This window comes from Ischnura elegans, chromosome 12, assembly GCF_921293095.1.
Source record: "Ischnura elegans chromosome 12, ioIscEleg1.1, whole genome shotgun sequence".
Lineage (NCBI taxonomy): Eukaryota > Metazoa > Arthropoda > Insecta > Odonata > Coenagrionidae > Ischnura > Ischnura elegans.
The window spans coordinates 94,575,192-94,590,255 of record NC_060257.1 but is presented as its reverse complement, the minus strand read 5'-3'; the positions used below and the strand labels follow the sequence as shown (position 1 = coordinate 94,590,255).

The window sequence follows — 15,064 nt, the reverse complement described above, 5'->3', positions numbered from 1 at the left end:
TCAAGTCAGTTTATTATCGCATAGTGGTTAGTTAATTTTTAAAGATTTTGCTTATTGGGTGCTTGATGATATAATTATTGTTGGAGCTAAGGGGTGAATAGGTAGAGATCTTATTGTGGTGGTCAGAGGGTTTTCCCTTCAGGGAAGCTTCCTCAATATATTTCATTAATTGTAACGCAAAGGTTTCTTGATAAAAGTTCAAATGAAAAGCAGTACTATAATGTATCCCTGGAAAATCTAGATACTGAAATCTGGATTTAATCCCTGAAAAGTCTGTATTGTGGGGCAAGATATTTCATGTATTAAATCTAGATATAATATGAGAAAAAGAGGACATAGCAACACCTTTGCAACAGATTAAATCTAGATATAATTGAGATTTCGTGGATTTCAAAATACTTGTTTAATACAGATTTAATTCTTTCTGTGTTTGTAGGGAGACTAAGATTTTATATTCTCATTTCAGTTAAAAAGTATTCTTTCTCCATAAGAATGGAGTTGCACAAAGTATCAGCCTCTCTAATCAATTGTGTGTATTGAAGTTGTCGTAATCTTCCTTCGGTATCTCTAGCAATCGCAGAGTCAACATTTTTCGCTGTTTCGGACAAGGATGATCCTTTTTTTCCAAGTAGTTAAAATTGTGCGAAACAGTAGAAGTTCAGTGTGGAGGTTTTCGGGGTTACATATAGATTCATCTCTGCAGACAAATCTGATCGCAAATCAATCTACAGAATCTACGCGGTAGTAACCCCGAAAACCTCCACGCTGAATCCTCACCACACCGCGAAAGCCTACACAAGGATTACAGTAGAAGTTGTTTCACTCCGGCTTTTTCCAAGTGAATGTCAGTATATGGGCTTGAGTTGTGATCATTACCGAGATTAAATGTGTAAAAATCATCCTCATCGCTTCTACTATGTTTGCGGTGAATTGACTTAAGCATCGCAACAATTACCTCTTCTTATAATTTTTAAAACTGCTTATAAATTTTACTTTGGCGGTCAAGTTGGCGGTCAGGACTAGAATTAAGCTCCAAGTGTTTGTTGCACCACTTGTTACAGTAATTTAAACAAATATTTGGTCAAACCACTGGCACATAGTTTCGCGTAAATGAATGACAATCCCTTAGAATAGGGCATAAAAATCTTTTCCTGTCAGTCAGCACTGAAATTACTTTTTATGGAAGGTAAAGGCTTGTTTTTTTCTGTAATTAAATGCATTATTGATAGAACTGATGATGCCATGTGACCCAAAAAATGGAGACTGTTTATGGATTCGTCAAAGACAAGCTTTAAAGTGGACCTGTTGGCCAATGGGAATGAGTTACCTTCTGTCCTGTCTGCATACTCTGCTGATATGAAGGAGACGTACAGATATTTCTGTTGAATCCTTGAAAGAATTAATTATCGTGATTATAATTGGTAAGTTTGCGCTGATCTGAAAGTTGTCGCTCTACTCATGGGACTGCAATCAGGCTTCACGAAATAGTGCTGCTTTCTTTGTGAATACAACAGCCGCGCCCGTGAAAATTCATTACATAGTACGGAATTGGCCTCTGCGAGAAAGCTTTACTCATGGTTATAAAAATGTTGCTTATGTTTCCCTGGTTTCGACAGAAAATATTCACTTGCCACCATTGCACATCAAATTAAGACAGATGAAATACTTTGTGAAGGCAATCGAAAAGACAGGAGCTGAATTTCAATTACTAACTTAATTTCCTCGTCTTACAATTAGTGAGGCTAAAACCAAGGAAGGAACTCGTGGACCCCCAGATTAGGAAACTTTTCAAAGATTCGACGTACATGAAACACCTGAATTATAAATAAAATCGAGCTTGGCTTGGATTCTGAAACGTGTGTTAGCTGTGAGAATGAGCTCAGAAACGTGTGAACTGCTGTCAGCGTATTAGGCCACGGGGTTTAACGTGTCACTAAAAATGCATTTCCTTCATTCACACCTGGATATTTTCATAGAATATTTAGGAGCAGTTTCAGATTAACACAGGGAAAGGTTCTATAAAGACATCATCAAATTTGTGAGGAGATTTTCAGGGAAATTGAATGCGGGTATGTTGATATATTAGGCCTACTGCTGTTTTTGCATGAGAAACTTCTACTTCACTTCACACTGGTTATTTTTTTCTTTGTTGATGCGCGTGTGGTATTGAGGGCACCAGCATGGTAGCGTACCTTCTCAACTGTTGGCACACCTTTTCATTATTTTTTCTATGCCGTGTACCTAAATATTTTTATTATTGCTGATATAATCTGTTGATATGTATATTTTTCCATCATTGTAGGATATTTGGGGTAGGGGAAAATAAAATAGGAGCTGAAAAATGAAGAAAATAAGTAAAAAATTGCGAAAAAAGGAAAGGTTCATCATTTTAATGGGTTTTTTAAATCATTAACGGAAATCAATCCCCCCAAATCTACAACCTTACCATTAATTATCATGTTTTAGAACTTTTCACCTCTAAAAAACCTAATAAGAAATATAAATTCTAATATAATCATTTTCATTCCTCCAAGACATATGAAAGTGATGAAAATTAGAGTGGGGGCTTTCCCCTGAAAATGGTAGGTGATGGATGAAAGCGGATGTCATGTTCGGATTCAGGAGGTCATTTTGCATAATAATTAGCAGGAATGGTATCAGGTCTCAAAAAATTGTTTTTGCCGTCGAGTATAATTACAGAAAACACAATATACCCAACAATGCCAAAGATTTCTCAACGTGGTTTCCCACCGTCGGGGTTTACCGTCAAGGGGAATGATGAATTGCAGTGATCAAATCAATTAAAAGACCTCAAACACATTTATATAAATGCATAAAATACATTACTAACGAAGTTATCGAAGCTTAACACTAACAATTTATCCAGAGAAAACTGACTACCTACCCTACCTACCCTACAATGCCTATGATTTCGCAACGTGTTTCTATATTACCAACGTTGTGTAGTTGAGTGACGAATTGTAGCAATAAAACCAAACTAAAAGCCTCAAGCACAATATCAATGGATAAAATATATTGCTTACGACGTAATGATAGCTTCATGTCAACAAAATAACTACAGAAATCAGAGAATACCGAACAATTCCAATGCTTGATCAACGTGGCTTACTGCGGTAAATGCCTAGCCACCAAAGGTTCCCTCGAAGCTCTACTTTCGAATTCGGCCGATAGTTGGCGTCTCCCTTGTCTGGATTCTCGAATATAAAAACAGATGGTACAATGGCTGTGTTATTCAAACAGTTGAGGATGCTTACCATCAGGCTTAGAGGTCAGAGGTATGTACTTATCCTTCGAATAGGTACATATTCAACCAGTTTTTGCCTAATTGCAAATATCTAGTAAATCCATATATTTGCTAAAATGTTTCCATTTTATACTATTTGGAAATTAAAAATAGACTGCCTGCTAAATTTAAAGAATGAAAGGGATTTACAGGAACTTTGATACTCAAATACAACTACCCTTTTGGGGGAAGCCCTGAAACATAAGTGCTGTAGCCCGCCATTTTACAACCATCATTAAAATAAATCATAGAAACACTATCCATCATGGGAGCAGCTTCAGGTTTAATTTTCCTGGAAGAGGGAGTATAGTGCAAGTTATATTAAAAAACTCAGCCCCCTAATTGGTGTCCCTTTTTTGTAATTAGAAGTTGAAAAAGTGGCATTTTTCAACAAAAAACACTAGCGGAATGATGATTTTCATAAGATTTATTAACAAACAAATTCAAAATTGCCCAAAACCTCACTCTATATTACATTTGGTGGTCTTTACCATGCTCACAGAGATTTTTATGGCTTTCATTTGATATATGTGATTTTTACAATGATTTGAAAATGTCACTTTTTTGTAGAAATTTGTCAAAAGTGCAATTTTTGAACATTTATAGAAAAAAAAGTTGTCAAATGAAAATCGTTTTGATAGCATTTTTGAAAACTATAGCAGCATGTTTATAGACTCTAAAATTTTTACTAGCTTCACTTGTTTGGTTTAGGTTGTACAGGGGCACAAATATGGTAGTTTTGAATAATGTGACCGGTGCGCAGAATTTTTGTGTGCGCCTCATTGACTTCAAACACTCATATCTTGGAAAATACTAGCAATGGGTCTTTAATATTTTGGATTTTTCTTAACTAAGGTTGAAACTAATAACAGGGAAAAAATTATCAAAATCTGAGATGGTGAGCGTGGGACCCCCCAAAAAATGGTTGAGTTGACATGGAATGACCCATCTCGCATCCATGCATTCTCGCATGTGTTCTAGCAATTCACCGCTTTACACAATGCAATTTTGATTGCGCCTTCGCAGGTACGTCAGATTGTGCAATTCCGTGTACCGTGTAAAATGGCCTTTACACTAATCTAGTCCCCCCCTCCTATATCGATCCATCTTTCTAAGTTATTGCTATACATTATTAGCCTGAATGAGTACAAGAGATAGAGAGAGACAAACTCAAAGGGACGAAATTGCCAGGCATCAGGCTAGTGTGGTAGCATATATCAGTGCTTGTTTACCACACAGTGAGCCTGGGTTCAATTCTCAGTCATGGCAATGATTTTCAGAGACTATGCAATCCCTACTTGAGTTCTCTGTGGGTTGTGCTTCAAGTTCACCACTATGTCCGTCAGATGAGACATTAACCCGTGGTCTCCTGGGCACCTTTCATTGAGAGCAGGCTAATGCCTACACCACGTGTCTCTTCACCCTTCCTTCCCTAGGCTTCAACTATAGGACAGCTCCTCCTGATACCATACCATGCTTTACAGAAATTTCCCAGTTGAATTTGACGAATATTCCTGAAGTTACTCTACGGGTGTAATCACCCCTCTTCACCAAGGTTACATAACCTATGCATAAGCATATATGCTTTTTGCATGGCAGCCAAATGAAAGTGGCTTCTTTAAGGGCTTTATGTGCTCACCTTGTCGCCAGATGAATCCTTTTCATTCAATGTGGCACTCTATTCTCCTCTATCCTTCTGCTGGTGGTCTTTTATCATGACAGACGGAGGTGGTCGCTGTCTCTCGTGGACTCCCTCCCCTTCTGCATCTCCATCGATGCTTGCCCTCTTCACATCCGGCTTGATCACCACCACAATCGCACCCTTTCTCTTCAACTTCCCAAACAGAGAGCCTGCCATTTTAAAGCTACATGGCCTCATATATGACTTAATTCCACGCCTCAAAAGCTACAACACTATATTCATTGGCTTCATACTGAAAATGTACAAAACATTGAAATTACTATATCAATGTATTGACTGTGTGAGTAATAGGATGAGAAAATAAAAGACAGGAGCTATACGGTTAGATAACTTTCAGAGACCCTCGCGGAGACCCTAATTACTGATTCTAAAACAAAATTTAGTCACCTCATCTTACGGAATCGACAGCAGAGCAAGACTCGTATTAACTGTCGACTTCATTTATATTATTCATTATCTCTTAAGATTCGAATAGAAAAATATATTGCTGTGGTTTTATTTAAACAAGACTGCCATCTGCAATACCAACTATAAACGATCCTTCAGCTTAAGTTATTTCAAAAAACTATTAGCTCGAGTATCGCCTTTATTTATATTCCTGAAATGCCCAGACAGGTTCCCTCCCCCCACATCTCCGAGGTTACGCTCTGTTTCGAGGCCGATTCAAAATTTAGAGTTAATGATGGCGGTAATCCCATCACAGTGGCGATTGCTAATGGAATCAGGTTTCCTCCGATATACGCGCCACAGTTTCCGAACTATCGCATGGGCCCATAGTACTTTATAATTAAAATTACAGTTACATTTATAACCATTGTGGTGATTGAAAAATGCCAAAATGAAGTGCATTTCCCATCCCTTCAAATGGATCACAATGCTTGGAGTAATTCCATAAGCCTGTTTTACACGGAGACTTACAGTCTCATCGATCGACAGAATAGAATCAATATTTCTTTCCGTCTAGTAAGGCATGGAAAATAGTGTATTGTTTCACTTTCCAAAGGACAAAAATATGTAATCCACACGGTAATAAGTAGCACACTCTTAAATGTATTCGGCACTTCTGAATCAGTATTTTACAGCACACAGGAGCATTCGTAAACCATAATATCCTTCACTTCACTGGTAACTGGCTGCAATAATAAAACCATCGATTCGTTCAGAAAAACTATTACATTGGTTACGTTCGATTTAACCATGGTCGCATCGCGTAAAGAAATTGAAATGCCCTCAACACTATTCGCAACGAAAATGTAATCGTTTTCTTTTCAAAACTTCACATATCCAGGTAAAAATAAGTTTTCAAATACGATGATGAACTTGTATAGTCACCTCTGATAAGCTGCTATTTCCCCACTTGCCAATGGAATGGAGCTATATTCTAAGATACTGGACCGCCGCACAGTGGGCGGAAATCGGAAAAAGCCGGACAAAATTACAAAATGGCTTTTTTTGAGTTATAAACTTGAAACTTCGCAGGTATACTCAAAAATGATTGAAATTTATTAATATGTACTTAATTTGACATAGATCCTACCCGTTACTGAGATACAGAGGCTCAAACGTGAGCAAATTTCCATAAAAACGCCCGTCTTCAATTTTCTCTGAAAATCTTCCAAAGTAAGTGAATGGTGAAGTTATGGGTGGATTCTTGCCGAATAAAAAACCACATAATCTGTTAGCATGGTGTTTTTTCTTTAATTTTCCGTAATCTTAAAGAATACAGCCCATAAATTCTTACCGTGCAGTAACAAAATGGCGGATACTGTTTTTAGACAAAGTTATACATTTAGGTATAGTTTCAAATAGGTTTTCGGCAAGGTCGCGCAGAGTAACTTATATGAGAGCATTGCTTGAAGATTTTTTGAGGTCTTTATGCAGTTTTCTATGAAATAAGTTTGCGTCGCCGGAAATTACATTGATTTTTCGATCGCGCGGCAGGGTTCTTCTCCGCGCGTCGGGAGTTGGATTAGCCGCGCCGCGGTAAGGTTATTGAAGCCGTATGGGTTTTAACACTCAAAATTCACCGTTTTTACGTTTTGCTTCAAGACACCGATTCTCAAATGGTCTATGGTGAAGACAGTGGAGGTTGTTCATGCGATGTACTTGCACGTTTCATCGAAGTTCATTTCGTTATCTTTGGATACGATCGAAGACCATGCTTCTATTAAAAGCGTTCAAACCTCGACAAAGTGAGTTGTTTTCCTGGGACTCATACAAAAAGACCTACCAGAAAGATACCAGCTGAGACCCTTATACCTTCTTCAATCACCGATCCCTGACCCTCAGGATTCTAATTTCGAAAACGGTCGTTTTATGACACCCTGGAGCGGAGCCCTGGACAGTAAGCACTAGAAAGTTGTTGAAGCAGATACGATGAAGACAGGGTAGTTTAGGTAGACAATTCCACGGGAACTTCTAGATTTTTTTAAAACGTGTATCATACCCTCAGTTCTACTTGGACTGTGGTGAAGGAAAGTTAAGTTCTCTTGAGTGCGCAGATTTTGTTAAAGTGATTTTAATTTGCGGAGCGGAAGAAGCGTTAAGATTTAAGAAGCGGAGCCCTTGGCCGTCTTAACGGAGGTATTCTGGGATGGGAACTTCTAGCTTTTTTAAAATGTGCATCACACCCTCAGTTTTACTTTGACATACAGATTACCATGTCTTTACACGTTTACCATACGTTACTCCCCGTGTACGCATTAGGGCATTGGAACACCATAGGTTCGACAAATTTATTATTTCTAAATTTTACATAGGCTCCATCCGCCATTCCATAGAAAATGCCACCTCACATTATTACATGACTTGATATCTACAAAATAATATTGGAATTGGTAAAAAAATCATTCACTGGGAAAAAAATATTTGCTCCATTATTTATTGCGGAGGCTGAATTTAAGACAAGGCCCTGATGCTCTGAAATTTCTCAATGACTTCCTGACAAAACGCATCCTATGGCCATACCTTAAGAAATGGGTCGAGTTCTCGAAATAATGAATGATTTTTGTGTCGATACAAAAGTTGGCTCGCTGACTCTATAACATTTCCAGAATTTGTTATGCATCACTTTCCCGATACTTCAACGACAGCCGGTTGAGTATTGTATTTTTGTAAACATCTATTCCTCTCAAATTGATTGACTAAATAAAATCCCCCCCGTAGCTTCATGCTACAAAATTCATATTATATTTACCAGGCATTCCAGGGCGACCAAAAAAATGTCGCACCTAATGTGTTAGATCACGCAGAAGAAAATTCAAACTTTTAAAACTACTGCTACTACTGCTGAGCTTGCTCTCGCGGCATCTGTGAGTTTGAGAGAGAGGGGAGACACTGCAGCAGCTCACCTAATTGTAGAAATAACAACTACGACCCCTACTCGGGCTAAGAGAGTTCTTTCTAAGTGGAGGACGAGTGAAAAGGTCCACCCTGAGATGACAGTGGAAGAGGCACTGTCATTGATGATTGCCTCTGATTTGACCAAGCGTCAACATCGGTCTTTTCGTAGGACAGCTCTGACAATGAGCCATGGACACGAATTGTATTCCAGTTATGATAGAATAGCGATAGCAAAAAAAGGCAGCTTATAACGAAGGAATTAAAATAACTGAGACCATGTGCGAAGTAAACCTTCAAGCACCACTGAACCACACCATATTGGGAACAATAGCCTACTTAGCCACCACTTCCACCTCTCAAGAATTAAAATGTGTGGTGAACTACACATTAATCTCTAAGTACGGTTTTGATGGCAGTTCGGGCCACTCTCAATATAAGCAAATGTGGCAACAAGTGGATGCTTTAGATAAATTCCTATTCATGAGTTCCCTTGTATCTCTTAGTTTGATTAAAAAGCAGCAGGTAACAAAGGCGCTACAGGTAACGACTGAAGTTTCCACTTTCTCTTGGTTAATTACATTTATCTCTAAACTTTTGATAAAGAATTTAAATTGCATCGGAGGCACTTCTCACATATAGGCTCTACAATTTAAGATGATACTATCTGGGAAAATCCACTGCCGACGTCGACACGATTTTGTCATCCCATCCGCTTTAGGTGAAAAAAAGAGACAAAAGAAGTTACAAAATCAGAAAGACATTACCTATATCGAAAGGCAGGTGAATGGCCTTAATGATTTCAACTCTGGATTTTACACGATCAAGTTCTGTTTACTTCTGACCATGATCAACGGAAAAGTAATGCTTACATTGCTTACCTTATTTTCCTAATTTTTTCTTAATCTTAAAACCCATATAATTTATTATCCTACAGGGAAGTATAGTCATTTCGAAATTAAGAAAAACGATAGTTTTTAGTTTGCAACACACTGAAGGACAGCTGAATCATGGGGTTCTAAATCTGCGGTGCAATAGCGTCGGGTATGAATAACTTAGGAGATGTAAAATATCGTTCACCTGATATCGATAAATGTTCTGTTGGTTTGTGTACGCTGCACTGCCACATATGATTTTCTGAATGCATATTGGATATGACGTATCGATTGGAATTTAAACAGTAGCATTTGATAATTTTGATTTATTTTAGTTAGGAAAGGAATGCTAAGAAAAGTTTCAGCTAAAATTGATAATATAAATTAAATTAACTATTTCGAAAAAGATGTTCGGGGATTTATTCAAAAACGTACTTACAGGCAAGTGGAAGTTTGAAATTTCTACGCTCCACAAGCAAATTAAAATCACTTTAACAAAATCTGCGCACTCAAGAGAACTTAACTTTCCTTCACCACAGTCCAAGTAGAACTGAGGGTATGATACACGTTTTAAAAAAATCTAGAAGTTCCCGTGGAATTGTCTACCTAAACTACCCTGTCTTCATCGTATCTGCTTCAACAACTTTCTAGTGCTTACTGTCCAGGGCTCCGCTCCAGGGTGTCATAAAACGACCGTTTTCGAAATTAGAATCCTGAGGGTCAGGGATCGGTGATTGAAGAAGGTATAAGGGTCTCAGCTGGTATCTTTCTGGTAGGTCTTTTTGTATGAGTCCCAGGAAAACAACTCACTTTGTCGAGGTTTGAACGCTTTTAATAGAAGCATGGTCTTCGATCGTATCCAAAGATAACGAAATGAACTTCGATGAAACGTGCAAGTACATCGCATGAACAACCTCCACTGTCTTCACCATAGACCATTTGAGAATCGGTGTCTTGAAGCAAAACGTAAAAACGGTGAATTTTGAGTGTTAAAACCCATACGGCTTCAATAACCTTACCGCGGCGCGGCTAATCCAACTCCCGACGCGCGGAGAAGAACCCTGCCGCGCGATCGAAAAATCAATGTAATTTCCGGCGACGCAAACTTATTTCATAGAAAACTGCATAAAGACCTCAAAAAATCTTCAAGCAATGCTCTCATATAAGTTACTCTGCGCGACCTTGCCGAAAACCTATTTGAAACTATACCTAAATGTATAACTTTGTCTAAAAACAGTATCCGCCATTTTGTTACTGCACGGTAAGAATTTATGGGCTGTATTCTTTAAGATTACGGAAAATTAAAGAAAAAACACCATGCTAACAGATTATGTGGTTTTTTATTCGGCAAGAATCCACCCATAACTTCACCATTCACTTACTTTGGAAGATTTTCAGAGAAAATTGAAGACGGGCGTTTTTATGGAAATTTGCTCACGTTTGAGCCTCTGTATCTCAGTAACGGGTAGGATCTATGTCAAATTAAGTACATATCAATAAATTTCAATCATTTTTGAGTATACCTGCGAAGTTTCACGTTTATAACTCAAAAAAAGCCATTTTGTAATTTTGTCCGGCTTTTTCCGATTTCCGCCCACTGTGCGCCGAGTTGGTTATTCCGCTTTTGTAATTCTCACGGCAGGAAGAAACACGCAATCACACCATTCTCACAATGTGCTTCCACACTTATGCACAATCAAACACACTATCAACACTATGCCAAGCACTGCCTTCATAATTGAAATTATTTCCAACTGCGTATAGAGCAATGCACTTCTTCACGGTGCACAACGAATAGTTGGCACGCATTACCTGCACTTATAACTATGCTTGCTGGAAAGAACATAGGAAATGCGTAATAAAACTTCACTTTTCCGGAAATAGGAAACCACTCCGAAGTATCTATAGATTCGAATCTCTCCTCACCTTGTCACCAAGCAACTTAGCTAACTCCGGCTCTTCACGGCTGATTCAAATAATTTATCCACCCTCACCTCCGATTTGCGTCACGCCGATGAGCAAAAAAACGACCTCTCCCGGTTTGGGTATTACGTGAGCATGGGCCTTGGAATGAGGACATAACGCCATTTTCAAAGTACGCGATTTTTGGATGACGGCCTATTCATGCCTCTCAACAGTCTAGTGGTGAGGTGGGGGTAGAGTTTCGTGGAAGGAGGTTGCTGGATTCGTGAGATAATAAGGGGTGGAGGGTTTTCGTAGGTACAATGGGAATGAGGGAAGTGATTCACGATGACGTAGACTGGCGATGGGTGGGATGTAGAGTAATGTGCACGATGGAATGGTATCATGGCATTTATTCATCCCCCAAAAGTAGATGGATCTCACATGGTCTAAAGGTTCGCTCCAACTACCATACTACAATCGTAGGTGATGCATTGAACCATTTAATTTTCCCTCTTCCCAAGCTGATGTACTCATTAACATATTACGTACCCATATTGGCGGATATAAAATGAGGGCACGTGCACTCTCTCCCCTAGACCCTTAAAAAATAATATACAACATTTTTAATACAGGCATTACTAAACTCGTTTTGTTTTAGGAATTACGGAGCCTTATCCATTAATTTCATTTTAATACCTTTCATGTTAAAATAAATATATTCACATACTATAGGTTGTAGTGTATGTTGTTTTTAATCTCAAATATAAGAAAACCGTTTGCCTGTCAGGCCCTAGCTCCCTCTAATACCCCAAGAAAAAGTTTCTAAATCCGGCCTTGCACGTACCCCTGTTCACAGTCTACTGCATTATATGTTATTCTCACTTTTGACGACTGAAAATTAAGTTTGTAAGTTAGTTAAGTCAAGGCCTTAGGAAAACATACAATTACTGGAAGTATTTTTTTCCCAATTGTACAACGCATGACCTGTGGAAGGTATATCGGTGGACATGAAATGTTTCGTTAGTAGAATAAAAAAATACGAAAGGAATAATCTCAACGAAAAGAAGCAAATACCAGCGAGCAGGGATCAGAATTCGTAAATACAAATCCACGTAATAGTTGTATAAGATCTCTCGATTGCATCTTGCGTAGATATTTTCGTCTTGATTTCAAGCTATGGCAGATTAAGAAACCGTCAAATGGGAAAATGCTTTGCCGTTAATTCTTAAATACATTACTATAATCAAATCTCTCTCATAGGCACGTGGAAACCACTCAGACGTTCTTCGAGAAGGAAAAGCTAAGCTGCAAAATTCATTTATAGAAAAAACGGGAATGATCTTTCTTTAAGTCTTCCAGCTTACGTCTCGCAATGCCCCAAGAGTACTATCGTTTTCAAAGGTATGTAAACATCCAGGAGCCCCACTTAAATGATGTGGTAGGGTCGGTAAAAACATGGAAGGTTGGCACATGAGGTAGCCTGCATCTCTCACCAGTACGCCGACGAGGACGGACGCGGTGGAGATCGGGATAGCGAGACAGGAGTCAAACTACAGGCGCAATAGCCCAAGCGGATGGAATACACTGCGGAAACTCACGTCAACGCACACGTTTTGGCTGTATGGAGATTTTTCATTTGGGCCCCGTGCGAGTTTGTTCCTCTCTTTAGATTCAAAGGGCATAGCCGAGTAAGAGATTGAACAGTCCCCCCTCACGGATTTTTCCCAGACTTGGGGCATAGGATTTGGGATCAAATAGGACTAACCTCCCAACAATTCCAGCCCGCTAGAGGCCCACCACCACCATGCCCTAGCTCGAAATTCCGATTTCCACTCCTTTTTAAATATCTGGAGATAGAAAACATATTTTTCAATTCAATTTGCGCCATTTTATGGCTTTCTTAATGGAGCATATGCCCAATTTTTTTCACAACTTTTCAGGGGCGTAAGGAGAAATGGCGTCGATTTGAAAATTTCAAACGCTAGTTTTCATAAAATATTTTTGAGCGGGCCACAATTAATAAATGTGTTTCGAAGGAGCATTTAAATACCTTTCGGCTAATGCAATGAAAAAAGAACTTTTAGGTGGTGGAACACCCCGAAAAAAATAAAATATGCCATTTTGGCCATTTTTTGCTGTTTTTCCCGCGACCATTGCCCCCATAATACCCGTTTCATACCATCTTGTTCAATTTTGCAAATTTTTTTACTGTTTGGCATACAAATAACAAAAAAACTTATGAAAAATAAATAATATCTGTTCAAACATCGATTTTTGGTGATTTTCACTAAACAATTTTATTCGTCATCCTCTGAATCTTCATCGATGCATGTTATAGTATTTTCATTCAAAAATGATCTAGATTAAAAAAAGTTCAAAGTTGAAAAATTGAATATTTTGTACTCTTCATTTTAGCACGTGCCTAACATTATTCTATGATAAAATCCCAAGGTTTTAGTAGAGTAGGGGTAGTCTCAAGGAGTTTTTTCATTTTGGAATATCTGACTGGTAGGTCCTCGAGGACGCAGGATAAATCTCGTACACTTACAAATTAAATCTATTCTCATCTTTGAAGGAGTGGGGTAGGGGTTTGGGTGTGTGGAATTTTTTGATTTGAAATAGCTTACTCGGAGATTTTCGGAGTCCTGAAGCCATTTTCGGCACCAGCATCCACAAAGCTCTGTCCCTTGAGGTGGAATTACAATCGGTATGAGTTTGAGCGTTAGTGAGAGGACTAAATATGTGCAAGATGGTATGAAACGGGTTTAAGTCCTCCAGCATACGTCTTGCAATGCCCCATTAGTACATAATACGAGTGATTCGTAGGAATTGTTATAAATTTTACTTTATATTGACTTTTTATATAGGTATATACTGTACTATATGTTCACTCTATTATATGGGTTATCAAGATAGAAAAGTGAATATGACCATATCGAATTCACGCGCTTTCCGCGTCGCCGTACCTCCACCAGCCAGAGCCGGAGTCGACCGCATGATCGATAAAATATGTAAAATTATGGTTGCCAGAATGAGTAACATTTTACATTAGATTCGCAATGTAGAGGCTTAATATAGATGTGTGGTTTAAGTCACTCGTCCGAGCTCTGGCAATTATTAACAATATGATTGACGATAAAATATAATCATTAACAATCATCTAAATTATTTAGCATAGTTAAACAAATTAATGGCACAATAAATGAAAGTGAAAGCATTCTGTATTATATAAATCGCTGATTTTATAGAAATAACATGCTAAAATACATTACATGTAATGATACTTAATGGCCCACAGGGCACGTTAAATTGCACCTTTTTGGATCGGTCCGGGGCCAAATGACATCATGTAAAGGGTTAGAGTACACTGATAACGGTGGCTTTCACTTTAAAGGTGTACCAGTGAGCCATGATAAGAGTATAAAACATTTTGTCATATCTGCACCTGACAGGCACATTGCGCCTGTTGAAAGGTTAGCGGACAGTTTTTATTGATGACCCGATCTTTGATGTTCACATTCTTCTTCAAACCCGGTACATATGCATTACCGTACGGTTGCATACGTGTCTTCTCCTTTCTCGTGTCTGAATGCTTACCTGCCAAGCAGTATTTATCAATAACTCAACTTATTTAATTTTATTTTCTTACCGGTAACGTTTAAGCATTCATTCGGCGGATTAATTTTTATGCGGCCGCAATGGAGAAATTAAGTAAACACCATACACAGAATAATCAAGAAACTATCGCGACTCATTAATAGCCATTTTTTTTAATGAAAAAATTCTTTCGTAAGGAAGTATATACATTAAATTTATTTATCATAAATTACAAGGTTTATAATTCATCATTAAGCACATTCCCCAAATTACGCCTTAAATTATCAATTTTAAGTATTTAAAATTTAATGCGATGAAAACATGAACGAGATAAAATTACGT

General features: G+C 38.2%; 1 protein-coding gene across 2 annotated transcripts in view; it reads right to left on the bottom strand.

Moving 5' to 3' along the window:
• Positions 1-5,435, bottom strand: part of LOC124168893 — a 116,796-nt gene extending 111,361 nt beyond the window's left edge. The window contains exon 1 of one of the 2 annotated variants that reach the window (XM_046547270.1): positions 4,944-5,435. The gene's annotated coding sequence lies outside the window, so the exon portion shown is untranslated. The remainder of the gene's footprint in view (positions 1-4,943) is intronic. The other variant, XM_046547271.1, reaches the window with a different exon arrangement.
• Between the last annotated feature and the right edge of the window lie 9,629 nt (positions 5,436-15,064).